The sequence below is a fragment of the Cebidichthys violaceus genome, unplaced genomic scaffold, assembly GCF_023349555.1.
Source record: "Cebidichthys violaceus isolate CVI_PGR_0920_01 unplaced genomic scaffold, fCebVio1.0.p SCAF_24, whole genome shotgun sequence".
Taxonomy (NCBI): Eukaryota; Metazoa; Chordata; class Actinopteri; order Perciformes; family Stichaeidae; genus Cebidichthys; species Cebidichthys violaceus.
The window spans coordinates 392,894-405,470 of record NW_027176417.1 but is presented as its reverse complement, the minus strand read 5'-3'; the positions used below and the strand labels follow the sequence as shown (position 1 = coordinate 405,470).

Genomic DNA, 12,577 nt, shown 5'->3' with positions numbered 1-12,577 from the left:
GCTGGAAAATATGTCGCGTTTTGTCCGGCGCGTGGCGAACCAGACGCTTTCTAGGCACTAATTAATTGCTCGCTTTCGGGCGTCCTCGCGCCTCCGGACGGTTGCTGTGTGTGGAAGTGAATTTGAGTTCTCCGTTATGTGCTGGTGTGTTTATGAACGCTTCGCTATTTTCACCCCCTCTGTCTGTGGCAGTTCATTTGTCGTCTCTTCTACTTAATAAAGACTGCGTTTAAAGTAAATAAATAAAAGAACCCTCCGGTGTTTTAAACTTGCTTCTGACGGTTTCGGCTACTTGAGCCCATTTCAGCGGTTTAGCCTTTTATGTGTGAGGTGGGACCGCGCGAGCCCGGAATCATTCACGCGCTTAATTTGTCGTTTGTAAATACATGCTATTATTTCAGTTTAACTGTCGGCTCATTGACAGTTGTGTGTGCGGGTGTGTGCGCGCGCGCGCGCGCGTGTGTATATGCGTGTGTGTGTGTGTGTGAGAGAGAGACAGAATTAAATCCAGATAAGTGCACGAGAGCATTGTGCGTCTCTTTACAGCCTTAACAGCAAAGTACTGTGATTTATCCGGCTGTTAATCCGCGTCACTTAACGTGAACTCGTAAAATCCATCATCCCTGTGTTTCGCCGCATGAGAGGGGGATGAATGTCGCCAATGCTGGGCTTTATCTCTCTATACTGCCAGTGAAGGAGGACACGCGAGGGAGGGGGGGGGGTTACCTTGTAGTCGAGGGGTCACAGTCTGTGACCAGCGTGGCCTTAAGCCTCCATGTCTAAAGATTTATTTTGACAGTTACTTTCGGACCTCAAACGCATCTCCCCTCCTGCAGGACTGACTTGAAGTGGTTAACGTCACACCGTCTCGTGTCGGCGGCGTCAGCGCCAAAGAGAAAGCGGAGCGCCGCGTGGCTCTCCACACCTCAACACCGCCGCCCGGGTCGTTAATACCGGCTGCCCTGCCAAATTCTCTCATTTAAAGCCTGCGTGCTGGCGCGTGACCAGCTACTGATATGGTGAGGAGGGAGAGGGAAAGGGGGGGTGTCCCATTTAATTTCAGAAATGTCCCACAGTCCTCCATTCATGTCCTGTGACACGAAATGCAGTGGTTTTATCTCAATTAGGCAGTGACATATCTGAATGGGTGCCCCACACACCAGGTGACAGTGATGCACATGGCTGTAGTTATATATATGTGTGTGTGTGTGTGTGTGGGGGGGGGTGTGTGGGGGTGTGTGTGTTAATTGATTTCAGCTTCCTTGACTTCATCCTGCAAATTTCCATTTTCCTCCATGCAGACTGTGACGGCCTCAGTTTGATGCCGCCGGATCTTGAGAGATGGTTCTAGAATTAGGGTTTAGATAACGGCTAATAAGTTCCTCGTCGCACCACAGCTGTTAGTTTAAGAAGGACATAGTTACGCTTATGGTCGCGGGTCAATAAGAGCCCCTCGGTGTGACCAGGGATGGGACGATACTTAAGTAGATGGCGGTGAATCTCCGTTATCGTGACTATCCTCACATGAGTGACTTGATAAAGCTGTCTAGCTCACTATGATAGAAGTAAAAAAAGACTTTCTACGCAGCGGGACCTTGTGATTTACGACTGGGCCGTGGTGCCATTTGACGAGTTCATCATCTGACATGATACGATATCGGGATAATATCGTGTATCGCAATGACTTTGGCGAGGATTATCACCACAGGAAGTTCTCATATCCTCCCGTGCATACTGACGCCTAAAAGTTGCCCTAACCCCAACATCAACGATTTTCACCCCTTTTCGTTTAAAAACAACAGTATATCAGAAGTATTTCACCATTCATCACAGCCCTCATATCTATTTATAGCCCGTCTGTGGCTGCTGTGCTGTGAGTGACATCGTATTGACGTCCTGCGAGAGGAAGCGAGCCCCTGGGCGTGCATCTAACAGGCCGCTTTTAACTCATTTAACCCCCCGTGTGTGTTTTATATGTGAAGGCATCCATCCCGTCGGGGTTATCGGGCGAACGTGACGCACGGAATTGATCTTTTCAAACGTTCTGCGCTCATTAAACCGGCGGCGTCCTCGCTTGTGGCGCCCAATAGGACATTTTTTTCTGGGGCTGAAATGAATGTGGAAGATGCCCTCAGGCAGGACCAGATTCTCTTAATTACATCATCATTCTTTGATTGGGATTGCACACACACACACACACACACACACACACACACACACACACACACACACACACACACACACCCCGCATGAGATAAAGTATATGTGACAGTGATGGATGGTGTTTGTTAAAAGAGCAATGAAGGAGTGTGTTGCAAACCGGCTTATGAACTCGTTCACAATTTCGATTTCATTTTTTTGGGTTGCTGATTTTCTTGTCGACACAGTTTATTAAAGGGAGAATCAGAGTCAGTTTGTGCGTGGCTGTACGTCACGGGGGAACATCACTCCTTTGGGAACTGCTGCTTTTATAAAGACCTCTAGTTGATGTTGAGTATCGCCGTTGGTTTAATTTTACGTTTGGCATTCAGCATCAGGATTTAGTGTCAAGTCACTCAAAAGCCTTTTGCGTCGACATTCAACCGACACACGGGGAGCAATCCATCGCAGACGGCGAAGAGACACAAATTCCTCTACGCCGAGTACAAGGGGCACGGCCGCAATCATAGATACATGATTGCGCAGCGGTCGGCGAGCAGATAGCGTGAGACCACGTGTGATTGACAGCAGGTAGAGGCGATGGTGTGGTGGTTGAATATCAGAAAGCATGGAAAGCAAAGGAAATTATGGTTTATTCAAGGCTGGTTATTTTTCCTTTAATGCTGTAATACTCGATGCTAAGCCGGCGGTTTTTCTTCTCTCCCCGTGACGCTTCACCGCATTTCTCTCCCTGAATGCAACCAGGTGGCTGCTGTGCCGCTTTAGTGACAGAATGGCAGTGAGAAAACGCTAAATATACATGGAGGGAAAGGCTCTATCTGCTGTGAGCCAAACACTTAAGCCAATATGTACATAAAGCGTGTCGGTAATGTATTCACTAAGACGACTTTGTGTTGTGCTCGGGGTGTTTTTCTTAGACGTGTTTTCTAAAAAAAAAAAAAAAGTGCCATTTGTCAAAATCGCAAAAGCAACGACTTCAATCCAAACTTCCATAATTAAGATTGTTTTAACGAGCCGCAGCAAGAGGAACTTTTTTTTCATGGCAGCTGTGGATTTCACCGGCCGTAAAGGCGGCAGATACATTTACCCAGCGAGTTGGAGAAACAACAGAAAAATAATCTGTTGGCTGTCCAGTTAATGGGCGCTCCGCATGCCAGTGTCTATTCATTTAAGCCGGGCCAAAGACGGGGATTGGTTCCCACGGAGGGTTTTCGTTCTGGATTTGGTTCCACGTTTGGCAATACTCTCAGATTTGTTAAGCTAAGTAATCTCCGACCAAACATTTCATCTCTCGCTCCTTTTTTTTAATTTATTTTTTTATATACGAGCACAGAGCAGCAGAAGAAACGGGCAGCGGCTTCTTCTCCCACAGATGAAAGCTATAGACGACACCATCAAAGAAAACGGTAATGGTCCGTTTGGCCTGGTTCATGTGGAGGAGCGGCCCGTTGAAACCACAGAAGAAGAAGAAGCTCTCTCTGCACAGGTAGCAGACAGCGACGTTTGTTACCTAAAGACTGTGTCTACAGTACTGAGTTCCTCCGTTAAATGAACTCTGATTTAATAAACCATCACTTATAGAGACTGCATTATTAATAAAGCCTGCGTGGACGTGCTGACTGGACAGTGACGTCTTACCTAGTTCACAGAAATAAAAGATTGTATCTTTATTGATAATAAACATCTTGGCATTGTTAGAGTTAATGATGTATCATAAGCAGCTCAGGGCCAGTGTTAGTAAGGTGAACAGCTCATAATTCCCTCTGTAATTCATATCTTGTGTTGCCGTGAGAACCTCTTCAAACAACTGTAGTTGTTGAAGTCTCTCATTAGATCTGAACACATGATAGCGGCACCGTTCACCTACACTCTATACCCATACTCATCTCTACTGAATAGAGCATGGCCGCATCTTGATATGAGTCAATGGAACCTCTGGAGGTTGGCCATCGCTACTCGACCTGCTGAAGAGTTCAACATTGTGCTTCACGTTGGGATGTTATCAGGGATCGGCAGCTAGAAAGAGTAAATGCCCAAAACCACCAACAACTGCTGCAGTGTGTATTTTAGGACCAACGGGACAACAGTCCCCTTGTGTGTGTGTGTGTGTGTGTGTGTGTGTGTGTGTGTGTGTGTGACGTGATTGGTTGCATGCGAGGCGTTTCAGGGCAGACATCTATTCGCTCTGATGTCAGATATGGGTCACTTGAAACATGAATGTGAACTGTCTGAGCAGAAAGCTCAGATCTGGGGAACAAAATGGAATGTAGCCTTCGATTCGTATCGTATTAACGTTTCACAATCCAACTTCCTAGTTCAGCAGCATCAGCGTGCGAAGGAGGAAGCTGGTGGGAATGTGGGATTCAGAGCTGTGAGGAACGTCGTCCTGTCAGTGTGGGGAGCTAACGCTAACGCTAGCTCCAGTGCAGATCTGTTAATGGCAGCGTTAGGGGCCATCAGTCAGTCAGATATCGAAACATTGTCAGACGTGACTCACCGAAAAAAATCCATTATGCTCTTTGAGTCAGTGTTCCTGATCGTGCTCGGTGCAAGTTATTGGAAATGAATTAATTTCCTGCACACCAAGTCTCTCTCTTTGAGCAGCGTGACCCTTTACATCCTGCTCCCTGAACGTGTCTCTGGGGGGGGGGCTGGCATCGTTGACCCTGACCTCCCTCCCGAGGGCGGGGCAAACACAAAGAGCGTCGTTATTCAAGCGGCCCTCTTTCTGAATAATTAACGACCAAATTGTTGAAATTAATCGCAACACGGGGAAGCAAACCAGCGGGGGGGGGGGGGGGGGGGGGGGGGGGGGGTGCACACCGCCCGGTTGCCTGCTTTCACGCAGAATGAATGGCTTCTGCGTGACCCCACATAATTTACAATGCATTAGATTGTGTGTCTGCCTGGCTCCTCTGTAATTGCTGATAGGAGGAGGCTGTAACTTAAAGGCTGTCGTCTTGAGTTTTGTGGCTGCAGGACTCTGACTCTGTTCTTCCTCCCAGGACGCCCGCCGGGTTCACAGCGTCTCTTTCGGCGCTGCTCTCCCTGGTAGAGCTACACAGAGAGCCAGCGTTTCATCCGCGGCGCTCTGCTAGTCTCGATCATGTCCGCGACAGCCGTCCAAAGTTTATTGGATCATTCGGTAATCTCGTTGGCCGGAGCTTAAGCCGCGTGTGTCCCCGGTTCTGGATATGACTCCAAAGGCACAGGCGATGGGCGTCCAACAAGACCACTCTGTGATCACGGTGATTTTTTACCCAGCAGTCCCTCCAACTACATGGCACCACACCATAAATAGTCTATTATATCTGGCTATATTTACTGGATTAGACACAAAAACACCCAGTTACAGTAATAGCAAGCACACTAAATGACATGTTGTCCATCCATTTTCCTGCTTTTGTTTACAAAAATTACAAATGATGAGGAGTAATAAGCTGTTATTATCCATAAAGGCTCAGCTAGCAGATGTCCTCTCTTGCTTCATGCTGAAGACAATAAGCCATCACAGCGTGAAAGGGCCCGAAATGACTCGGTCCTCGTGGCTGCTGCGTTCCAGGTTGACGGCTCGAGTCACTCACCGCTGCAGCCGGGCCTGATGACAACAACCAGGTGATTACGTTGTCCGATAATGCCGGTGTCCTGAAAGTGCATTTCGTTCCCTCCGTGCACGGCTCCTATAGGGTCACGGTGGTTCTGTTTTATGGCTGCAGTCGTGGCTCCTAGCCGGTAGGAGGGGGAGCCTGTTATCTCCCACTCTACCAGCTGTGGTTGCATGTTGGCTGCCGAGCCCCCCCCCCCCCCCCTCCTTCTTTACTCCGCCGCCACACTTGGCATGGGATGAGTGCAGAGTGGAGTCTCCCAGCCCTATTTCTTTCTTTTTTTTTTAATTGGGTTCTGATGACAGGACTCTGCTGGTTCGCCGAGCTGACCGCTGCGACTATTGATGTCTCCCAGTACCCCCCCCCCCGGTCAAGTAGATGATTGGACTTTCATCGGAGCGGACAAATAGCGGTGGGATGTGAGGACGAGGACGCTATCAGCCGTCTCCCCGTGTGACTCCACAGGCTGTTTGGCCTCCGAGAGCGCTCATTTTATCACACTTTACGCCCCTGTTTTGTGTGAGAACACGCTCCCTGCCGCCTTATCTCCTCCGCCGCATGGAAAACCTTGTCACTCTGATTTTTAAGGTTGTGAGTTGGAAACCCTCGTGGCTCATTCAAAAGCAGCCGTGTGAAAAATCCAGCATCGAGCATTGTGCCTTTCCATTACATACAAAGACGAGTTAAAGTCCTGCCGCTGTTGGGTTCTTCAGCTACATCAATGCAGCTCGGCCCCTCACTTTCCACAGAGGAAGATGTGTCCTTTTTATTTTTCGGAGGCGGTCTGTCTAACCTTTCGCGCTGCTTTCGGCATAATTCAGGTGCTGATATTAATATCTCGCTGTACGCACGGGTGCTTTCAATCAGCGTCTTCCCTCAACGAGCGCACCCGACTAACCCAGTTGAACAGTGTGACTCCGAGGCCTTATTATAGAGCGCGCACCATTAAGTGTGCACAAACACCATACAGAGCATCATTCAGCGCAGACAAACCAATGCAGCACTAATTATTTCAGGTGCGTTTGATGCGCTCTTAGGCGTCTCTATCCTTCGAGGGCCGTGCGTAGATTTGACATTTGCTTCTCAAAAATCCCTTCAACCAAATTGATTTTGAGAGCAGGCATATTTAATGTGGAGCAATCTTCATCTCCAGCTCATCCCAGTTGGTCTTGTTAAAGCGCCTGCACTCTCGGCTGTAAGACGAGGAATAAAAAATCTCTCTACATGAGACTGACAGGCCCGGATAATGGAGTTTGGGAGCTGACCTTCTGGAGCGAACAGATGGTTCCCGCTGAACAGTCGAGAGGTTGATCCCGATCTCTCCCGCCTCCGCTCTTGTTGACGAAATGAGGCTGCAGCAGGGTTCCGTACGCACACAGCGGGACGATGTGGTGAGCGTCAAGAGGCACCGATTTCAATTTTCTAGGGCGATTCCGATTTTTTTTTTTCAGCACAGCACGGCTCTAGCCAAACTTGTTTCACCACCGCCCCTGGACCATCCAGAACATTCTGAATGTGTGTGCTATCGTCGTCGTCTATCGTGGTTATTTTCATGAAAACACAACTCAAATGAGACCGTTCTGGCCGATCGGCTGGAAACCGCCGATCGATCGGAGCGCCTCTAGTTGAGTTACACAGACGCTCTCATCGGGGGTCGATGCCGCGATGCTCCGCTCTAGATTTGCACATCTTTGCGCTACTCGAAGCACAAATCAGTAGTTCACTTCGGTGGAACATCTCAGAAGTTTAAGTCTGGTCAATATCCAGCTTTGGCTGCTTCAAGGGATTCACTGCCACTGCTCACAGCGAGCTCTCAATATTGATGATTAGAAGAGGATGAATGACTCCCGGAGAAGTTTGAAGGGTTCAGGAAGCAAGCCAGAGAGTTTGTAATGGCTGTTATATTACTTCTGTCTAGAGAGTCTCGTTTTCAGCACGTCGGCCATCGCTTTAATTCATCTACCAAATATTTTTGTTTGGTTCGACCCAGCAGTCTTTTTACTTTTCTGTCGCTTAAGTAAGCTGCGCCGCTTCATCATTCAGCAAATATCACCTCAACAAACGGCCCATTTCTCTCTGCATGCATGACGGACATAACGTCCTTCAAACGACCGTACTTATTCAGGCCCAAAAACTACATTTTGTAAGACTACATTTTGGATTTTTAACTTCTCAGTCCATCCCTACTTCCCTCCTTTTGCCGTGAGCTGTGCTGCTGAGTCGGCACGTCTTTATTTACATCGCCAGTTGATTTTTCTTTGCATTTGCCTCTCGGAAAGAGGATAGAAGAGAGACTACTCGAGTGAGTGTGGATGAAAGATTGGATAATGGGTTGGTTGGCCATGGAGCTGAACAACGTCTGTGTGTTCTACCAACAAGTCACAATCTAAATCTGATTTATCTTGGACGCTATTATCCTTTTGTCTGAGTCACAGTTGACTGAAGCGCAGTAGGAATAAGGTCTGTTCATGCGGGTGCCGGCTGGTGAAATGTTTAGCCTTGGTGGAAGTCTCTTTGTTGTTCAAGTATATATAAGTGTATTCTTTCCATTTACTACCTACAGCATAGATACAGGGCAAACAGGGAAGGAGTGTTTCTGTTTCTACCGTGTTCTCAAAGAGTTCAGTCTCATTCATTGCTCTTCTTGCTGTGAGGAAGCCTTCAAAGTAACACTAAATTATAGTAAAGCCGCCTGAACGATGATAATAATAATAATAGTTGTTCAGCACATATTCGTGCTCTCCTTCCATTTTCATTTTGCCTTTTGTGAAGCAACAGTTGCCATGTTGATTTGGCTCCGTGGTTTACGTCATTTTCACTTTGATAGTAATTAAATCTATTTGGGTTTTGGACTGTTGGTCGGATATAAAACAAAGGACTTTTCAAGCACCGATCACCTTGGGCTCTAAAAAAAACCCCATTTCTCACCATCTGACGTTTTTATAGATCTAACAATTAATTAAAAAAATGACCGGCAGTGGATGAGAAAGAGGAAACGACACCGAGTAGATCTGTGTTGTTGTCATGTCGACGGCACCGACCCTCGTCGCTGACACTCTGATGAAGGAATGAAGAACGATATTGGCAGCATATTAGAGTGTGTGTGCACTCTCTGGTTTTCCCTTTTTTTATTTATTGCACCAGAAAGTGTTTGTTGTTTGACTGTGCTCTCACAGTGGCACAGGGGCAACAAAAAAACAACAAACTATTCTTCCCCTTGAGCGCCCAAGAAGACGCGGGATAGAGGCAAAACACACTCGGTATAATCTCTTCCTGAAGCGTGTTTATTCTCAGGACATTTCGGGGGAACTTTCTTTTTTTCTGATATTTTGTACTCCAGGCAAACAATGCACATTTGTCTTTCCGGAAAAGCCCGGGAATATGTGGCGTATTGGATTTGAATACAGTGTGTTGCGCTCCATTAGCCGCCGAGTTTTGACTGCAGACATGCTCCGCAACATGAACGCCGTGATATGAAAATGATAAAACGACTCGTCTGAAGCTGCGCCTCTAAAGATCCTTTTTATCTGCTCAGATTACTTCAGGAATGTCTGTCTTATCTAGTTGCCTTCACAGAGAGAGAGAGAGAGAGAGGGGGGGGGGGGGGGGGGGGGGGGGAACAGAGTAATGGAACGGGGCCGGGCTAATGTGTGCTCTGGTGAGTTGCACAATGCGTCCCCTCTAATACGTGAACCCCATGCATTTTTCACGACGCGGTTCATTACATTCTCCGGATGATTTTTTCATATTTAATCAGCTCCTGGCGCTGTGGGTTTTACTTACACGAGAGTGGCCATTAATATTCAGTGTGTCCACACTACAGACATGCATTTACCTAGTTTGCATTCAGCCTTTTTATTTTAAGGACTTACAGAGTGGTTTTTGTACAAATAATGTATTTGCTCCTTAGCGTTCGGTGGCATTGTGACGCGCTACCGTCCTGTTATTGTACAAATCGTTGCGCCAGAATGAGACCGGTCCTTATTCACAGTGCATCGCCAAGCAGCAAAATGAAATTATACCAAAACTTTTGGGTCTGGATTTAACTTTAGCCCTTTCACAGGGCGTCTTCAGTTCACGAAAGTCAATTTTAAACGTCCGGAATGTCGTTGTCGGTGTTGGCTGCGCTCGGCTCCACCCTTTCGTGTCACTTCTGGCGCCAAAAAAACCCAAGAAGGGTTAGTAGTCCCCAAACCGATGAAGTACCTTGTAGCTCGCCGTTACTTCAGAAAGTACTTGATTTGATAAGCAGCAGAGTTTTCTACGAGTAGAGCACGCAGTAAACGTCAATATTGCGGTTGATGGCGTTCATTTAACTGTGGGAAGCCAAACTGGTGATGTGATTATTTGTGCAGCCCTGATATTACCTCTAACTCCGTTTTTTCAAAGGGATTACAGTAGTATTTTCATCCTCTGTAATGAACCTTAGTTGTCTATATCTAGACAGTGATTCATCTCCAAATAACACTGATTTAATCACGACATCATATCGAAGGTTCCCAGGAATAACAGTGGAAGCCGGAATGGTAATGAGGACTATAATTGCACCTGAAAGCAACAAAACAACAGCTACTGCAATAATGTGGAGCAGAGGCTGTCGGCTGGAAAGACGACATCTTCCGCTAATTTGCCTGCTTTACGCTCACCGGCTCGGCGGACAGTCTTTGTCCCGATCACGGGATCGTTGGCGCGTTCGCACAGTCTCCCGTACTAACAGACAGCGCTCACCTGTTGTTACCCAGAGACCCAGCGGGGCGTCTCTTCGCTGCTGCCGGGGCACCTCTCCTTTCCACGCCGACACACCAACAGCCCGGCTGTAATGAACCGGAGGATGGCGGTCCGCGCTCGGCGGTTTGCGGGACCGCTGGCTCGCCGACTCCCCGCTGCATCGAGGATGTGTTTGATGTGCCGTGACGCCTGAAGACGCCACAATAGTCCCGCAGGTTCAAAGCCAGGCACGCCGCCTTCCCCATGCATACCAAGCAGGACGCAAGTCGTTCTGCTCAACGCCGTCGAAATAAAGATGTGGCGATTAGGGCAGCCCTCTAAATGTCAGTTAATAAAATATTGGCTGTTGAATTGGATACATTTCTCCTTATTTATTGTGAACAGACAGTAGTGACAGAGGTGTCGAAGACAGACACGGTCCTCTTGTTTGACAGCATTTTGCCCACTGGCAACTTTGGTATTTTCATCATAAAAATGAAGAACACTTCTAACACTTCGGCATCACACCGTACCAACGCTGAGCAAACACTTCTCCCAGACGGCAGCAGGTCACAATAGGCTTTAAAACTGAAAAGCATCTCTTATGCTGTGAAATTGAAAATACCAAAAATAAATAGAGCTAGAGATCTAGACTCTGTGGAGTGCAGATCTCAGCCAGGTGTGTGCGCAACAGCCATCGAATGAACACAAGCCTCAATTGACTTAACACAGAATAACAAATGCAAAACAAACTTTTCGTGATAAAAGGCAAAGAGAACACAACGGCACCAACTCTCATATTTGCACAGAGGACCGGACGAAACTCTGTTTATTGCAATTAGACGACAGCAAAATTAGTTTATTCAGGGTTCATACCGCTGCAGTAAACCAGCCGACTCGATACAGTGAACACAACTCTGATTTTATGAACCCAGGTTCGGTCTACTTATCTATGTACAGCATGCAAATGTGGGCAGGCGAAGCTTCAAATCAAAGTCTGTTGTGTACGACCTTTTGTTTCATAAAACAGTGAGAGTGTGCATTTCATCGGATAATCGGATATTATTCATTATTTTAAACCTCGTCTTTGACAGTGGCGTGCGATGTCGTGCACCACGCGGTTCCCACGTCGTCGAGTTGTTGTTCCCTTTCATCGCCGCGCCCGTGGAAGTCGGGCCCGGCCATTTCCTGCGCACTCATCCCCCATTAAGAGATCAGCTCGGGCCGTAGGAAGCGGGCCGCCGTAGATGGCTGGACCAGATCCGCACCTCCTCCCCAATCACCTCCCCCACGCTCCCCGCCCATCACTTTATCAAGCGCTGTGATCTACCGCGGGAGAAATCCGGAGCGGTCTTCAAATAAAAGCAATAACTCTTTCGGCCGCCGAGAAGAAAATCGGGAGGCAGGCGTGTCTTACCAAGCCAGACAGCCCTCCTTCCCCCAACTCAGCCCTGCATATGGACCCCCCCCCCTTATGTTGCTGTCGTCTCACTCAAGTTTATCATCAGCTGCTCCCCGTAGATGCCTTATTGCCTTTTTCCACCCTCATCTGTCCACCCGGCTGAAAAGGCCTCCCAGGAAGAGATTAGCAATCCAATAACTTGTGGAGCATCCACCTCAGCAGCAGGTGCTCCCCGGAGGGAATGCTGATGAGACCAGCCAGGACTCTATAATAACAGGCCAGGCGGTGTTTGCTAACAGCGAGCAGCCCGCGAGCCTCGACCTGCAGCTGAGCAGGTTTTCGTTGGCATTCTGTGAATTTCTTTTCTTTTCACACCAGTCAGAGGAATTCCGCCTCGCCGCTCTGCAGAGTTTTTCTGAAATGAATGAAGCCAATTAAAGTATTTGGAGCACGTTAAGGAAACATTTCCAGTGTCTGGATCCATACATGTGTTGACCGAAATGTTGTGGAACGGATTGGGATGTTGCCGCGTGCGCGCACATTATGTCACCAATGGAAGTGCTCGATAATTACTGATTCACACCGAGCACTTCCATTATAACGGTAATGAATTAACAATTAGACAAATTAGATGTTTGGCCCCCGACGGGCGGCCTGCGGTAGAATTAAATTTGCACTCATCTAAAATCCTCTGAAGGCTTAC

The 12,577-nt window shown here is 47.8% G+C and overlaps 1 protein-coding gene across 3 annotated transcripts in view; it reads left to right on the top strand.

Moving 5' to 3' along the window:
- LOC137879004 (beta-1,3-galactosyltransferase 1-like) overlaps window positions 1-12,577 on the top strand; it is a 67,056-nt gene that overhangs the window by 108 nt on the left and 54,371 nt on the right. The gene's annotated exons all lie outside the window — the stretch shown is intronic.